The sequence below is a fragment of the Hippopotamus amphibius genome, chromosome 5 (assembly GCF_030028045.1).
Source record: "Hippopotamus amphibius kiboko isolate mHipAmp2 chromosome 5, mHipAmp2.hap2, whole genome shotgun sequence".
In the NCBI taxonomy this organism is placed as follows: Eukaryota; Metazoa; Chordata; class Mammalia; order Artiodactyla; family Hippopotamidae; genus Hippopotamus; species Hippopotamus amphibius.
This window is the reverse complement of record NC_080190.1, coordinates 136637573-136643221: the sequence shown is the minus strand read 5'-3', so window position 1 is coordinate 136643221 and position 5649 is coordinate 136637573.

Sequence of the window (5649 nt, the reverse complement as noted above, 5' to 3'; positions counted from 1 at the left end):
CGCTGACATTTCATCCTTTCGACTAACCCAACACACACACACACACACAGACACACACACACACTTTAAAGAGGAGAGGGAGAAGATGAAGAAGGAGCTGGTGTAACCGGGCCCCTCGACTACAGGAGTCCTGTCCTAGAATGCGAACACGCCACCCCGAAAATCGTTTTATTCAGTTCTAATTCGTCCGCACAGCGCCTCCTGCCGGTTCCGGCGGCGGCCGCTCGCCGCGGGGCTGGAGGACGTGGGCCGGGCTGCCTCCCGGGCTCCGCCGCGCTCCTCCTGCGGGCCAGCCAGGCGCGCTGCGACCCTGCTGCGCACAGAAGGCGGGAAAACGCTGGCGGCCTGCAGGGTCGGGAGCGAGCGCCCACCCGGAGAGGCAACGGGGCCCTAAACGCTGTTCCTTCTGTGATCCCGTCAGGCCTCCGCTCCGTCTAGGGCGAGGACCCAAGAGGCGCCCCCACGCAGTCCACACCGGACGCCTCAGCCGGCGCCGTCAGTGGTCTGTCCTGTCGCGCTGACCGTCCGCGGCCGACCCCGCGCTCCCACCCTGCCTGGGCCGCGCGCGGGCCTCGCATCTGCCCACGGCTCCTGGCCGCTGCTAGCTCCCCGCGTGGGGCGCGAGCCCTCGCTGCCGCGAGCCGTCGCTCTTCCCGCCTGCGTCTCAGTTCTTCTGCTTTCCCGCCACCTCCCGCCGGGCCCTGCCTGGCGCGTTCCCTTCTCACGCCCCCAGTGCGCCGATCAACAAATAAACGCACAGAAGTAGCACAGATAAGTATTAACCGAGGAGAATCGCTCGTGGGCCCGTGTCCCGCGGGGCACGTCTGCAGGTTTGCGCCTTACTCCCAGATCTGGGCCACGCCTAGGACGCCGCAGGAGCTTTCCTTCCCGCCCGCTGCCAGGGCGCACGAGACGCGGGCACCAGCGTTCCCGGGTCGCGCCCACCTGGCTTCCGGCCTGCGCGAGGGGACGAGGGCTGTTGAGGAGGGCGACCACTTGGTTCCCGCGGAGGCCGTCGGGCCCCTTGTTCGGCTGCTGACCTCGGAGGCCGCGGTTGTGAGCGGCGATCACGCAGCCAGACGGTGCTTGGCGAGGCGGGAAGGCATCCAGGGAGCGTCTCTGGGGGCATGTGAGACTCTCCTAAAGGAAGAGGGCACTGGGGAGAGCCTCCTGGACACAGACTAGGCCTCTGCCTCCCCGCCTACCAACCCCCCAAACCCCAAGCCGTCTGTCTAGGGTCTCCTTTAGGTCCTTCCCCACCCCGCCCTTTTATCCTTCTCTCACTCTTTCCTCTCTCTCCTTCCTCTTTCTCCATTTCTCCTCCCTCCCTCTCCCATGTCCGCTCCAACACTCTCCCCTCCCCTCCCCATCTCCTTCTACCCTCTGAAACCCTCTCCACTCCCACCCTCTCCCCTCTTCCCCCCACTTCCCCTCTCACCGGAGCCCTCTCCTCCGCCATCCCCCACTAAGATATATTTGGCACTCACCACCTTTTATAACCTAATGTTTCTAAGTTTTTATGGAACTAAACTCTCCCAGGATATGAGGCTAATTTCATCTTTTTTTTACTACAGTACATAATACAGTTTCTGGTATACAAGGGGCGCTGCCTAAATATCGAATAAACTCTTGAAATGGATCTTCACACGCAGGAGTTTTCCTCCGTTGGTAAAGTCGAAGGTCCTCGTTCTCCATCGATGAAACCAGAGAGTTTTACGTTGGTTAATACACAAGACCATCCATCTCTGACCCGGGCACTGCCCAGGCTCTGGAGACTCAGGGCTGGGGCTGTCTCTTGCCGGTGGCGCACGGGACAGTGAGAAACTGGGGTCCAGGCTCCTAAAACGCCCCATCCTCGAGCAGGGCGCGCAGGCGGGTCCCTCCATCCCGGCGGCGGGAGCGCCCTGACCCAGCCGCAGCCCGAGCCCCGAAGCTGAGAGCCAGCCCAGCTCTCCGCAGACTCTTCCTAGTGACCAGTTCCTGGAAGTTGTCTCGCACCAGGCACCACAGAAGGGCGTGCCTCCGGGTTGCACAGATGGTCCTGCTGCCCTTGCAGGCATGGCGCTGGCTTTCGCTGTACACATCATCTCCCTCTTTGGAGAAAGGCCCCAGAAGAACAGTGCCTCTGTCCAGCTTCAGGCTCCTGGTATCCTCGAGTCTGGAGTCCCTTGGCGACCTTTCTTACTCTCCCAGGGGCAAGATAAAAGGGAGTTACGTCGGAGCCCTGAGCCTCGAGCACGTGGCTTCTTTCTGCTCTGCGTTTATACTATATACATATAGTATAAACAGAAATGTATTACCTGTAGGCACAAGTGGAGAGAGTCTTCAAGGAAAAAGAGACTGCCAAGACTGGAATTTGGGGGACACAGGGGCACAATACAATTCTTGCTCTCAACTGGTTAAGTGTCTTTGGACAAGTCCCTATCTCCTTCTTTCCTTTCATTTCACCATTTACTAGATAAAGTTGTTGGGTAAGCCATATAACTCCTATGTTCTTTTTCCAACTCAGAGACTGTCCCCCATAAAGAGGCTTTTAAAAAATTTTGTTGACCATTTGAATTAGTTGGTTTTGCTTTTCTTCTTTTTAGCTTCTTTTATCTCTATTACATTCAGAGAAAAACAGGTGAGAAACATCTTAAAATTAAAAAGGAGAAAACATTCAGAGAAGTCTGGAAAAAATGGAGAAAGAAAAAAAGTGAAGAGATCAATTAATGTAATAATAATTTTTAAGATATCCAATTTCTTTGGTGAAAATAAAACAAGACAGAGCCCCTTAAGACTCAGCCTCCGGTTCAGGTTTACAAACGAGCTACTGAAGCTCAGGTTTGTAGAGGGCAGGGTGTGCATTGGCTTGGTAGGTCTCAATCACAGGATCTCATCTCCCTACACTGCCAAATGGAATACTCTGCATCTTAATTGCTTGTTCCATATGGTGTGGCTAAAAGCTGTTGTGTCTTAATATTCCTAAGGTGAATGGTGGAATCTGGCCATAGGTAAAATGGAGAAAAAAGGACTGGGTGGGGAAGAAAGAAATGAGAGTTAAGGAATCTCCAGCAATGTGGTGTCTTAACTCAAAACCTTTCTTTAGCTTCTTAGGTTTACATGCAACTTAGCCAAGGGTTGAAATCTCTCTTCCTGAACCCATTCTTTTATAAACCAATAGTCTGTCTGCATCTGTTATGAGCTAGGTACTAGGTGTTAGGTGCTTCGGACCCTATTTTGAACAAACTTTGGGGTCCGGTTTACAAACTAGTGAAAGAGGTGGGTGGTATGAAAAGTGCTGTTACATAGCAATATATGGGTGTCATGGGGGCATTAAGAAGTACCAGAGTCAAGATCAAGGAAAAGCTCTCCCTAGAAATGCCCCTTAAGCTAAGCTTTAAGGAAAGAGTTGAAAGGGGGGCAGTTGGGCAAGGGGGCCACAGAGTGGGGGAGGAAGGATGGGTATCCAAAGGACATGTCTGAAGGCCCAAGGCTAGAAATAGCTTCCTTTAGAGAAGTTCAAATAATTCTTTAAAGCAGATACAAAGGGTAAAGATGAAAAATAAAGGAATAGTGGAAATACAGCTTAAGAAGCAGGAAGAGGCTATATTTTGAAGGGCCTTATGTGCTGAATTTTAACTTTGTCCTGAAAGCTATGGGAAGCTCTTAAAAGATTTTAAGTGGGAAATAGATGATGCAATTTGCTTTTTAGAAAGGTCATTTTGTCAGTAATGTTGAGGACACATAGGAGGGTTGAGTAGGTCGTAGAGAAACCACTTAGAAGACTATTGCAAGTAGCGCCTGATAGAGGTGATAAAAGTCTAAATTTAGGCAGTGATGGTGGCTGTAGAAATGAAATTGAAGAAGGACAGGGAGAAAGGGAGGGACTGATACAAGAGATAACAAAAAAGAGACTTGAGAGAACCTGATGAGTAATTGAGCCTGAGGCATGAGTGAGAATGAGGAGTAGGGAAAGATTCCCAGTCTTCCAGGTGAGGTATCTGGAGATTTGATGATGCCACTTGCTGAGAGAGAAGCCAGAATTGGAACAGAGAGATGATGTGTTCAGCTTGGGACATGTCAATTTGGTGTGTCTGTGAGACATCCAAGTGAAGATGTCAGATAAATGGATATCTGGGTCTGGAGTTCACCAGTGATCAGGGCTGAATGTAAAGTCTTAGAAGTCACCAGCGTAAAAATGGTAGCTGAAGCCCTGGGTTAAGGAGAGTGCTCAGTTAAAAAACTAATTTAGCTACAATGGAATATTACTCAGCTATAAAAAGGAATGAGATGGAGCTATATGTAATGAGGTGGATAGACCTGGAGTCTGTCATACAGAGTGAAGTAAGCCAGAAAGAGAAAAACAAATATTGTATGCTAACTCATGTATACGGAATCTAAAAAAAAAAAAATGGTACTGATGAACCCTGTGACAAGACAAGAGTAAGGATGCAGATGCAGAGAATGGATGGGAGGACACGAGGGTGGGGGGCGGGGTGCGAAGGGGAAGCTGGGATGAAGTGAGAGAGTAGCATAGACATATATATACTACCAACCGTAGAATAGATAGCCAGTGGGAAGCTGCTGTATAACAAAGGGAGATCAACTCGATGATGGATGATGCCTTAGAGGGCCAGGATGGGGAGGGTGGGGGGGAGTCAAGGGAGGGAGGGAATATGGGGATATGTGTATAAATACAGCTGATTGACTTTAGTGTACCTCAAAAACTGGTACAAGAGTTTAAAGCAATTATATTCCAATAAAAACAAAATTTAGTCAACACCAATTTAGCAGGCCATCAGAAGAAGAGGAAGCCTTGAAAGATATTAAGAAGGAATGTTCAGAAAGGCAGAAGGAAAACATAATGATTAGCACCATTTGGGGGATATCTATTGTCTTCTAGTCAATGGCCTGGGACTGTTATGTACATTATTTCACTGAATTCTTATGGAAACCCCAGAAGGTAGATGTTTTCAAACAGAAAAACTTAAGTTCTAAGAAATTAAGTAATTTGACTAGAGTATGTTCAGCCTCTGGGGTAAGATGAAACCTAGATTGAAATCCCATCTCCCAGTAGCTATGGGATGTGTGCAAATTTGTAATCTCTCTGAGTCTTGATTTCCTCATCCACATAGGACACAAATAGAACCTACCTCTGAGGACCGTTGTGAAGATTAGATGAGATTGCATATGTAAAATGCCTGGCACAGAGTGGGTACTCGATACCTGATAGTTATTAATAACCATAACCACATATAATTATGTTAACAGGTTGCTGTCTCTTCTTTAGCTCCTTGGCCTGAAAATGTACTCCAAATTCTCACTTAAGGTCCTTAGTGTACAACTGAGACCTAAGCCAGGCTAAATGCTTATAGGCTTTTGCTAAAGACTTGGGCATAGCTTGATGGGAATGAATACAGAGAGCACCGTAAAGCTTGATAATCTGAAAGTGTATCACTACATCTTAGGATCCCCTACAGGGGTACTGCCTTCCTGCCTAGCCCTTGGGAGAAGCTATTTTTCCATACCATCAGGGAGCATCATCAGATAGTCAGTATACCTAAAAGTCCAGCAGGAGTGTGGGAGTCAGGAGTTCTCACCCACATCCAAGACCCACCTTCCAAGATCTTGATATCAGTCTGAAGATCTGCCCCTTCCAGATGATTC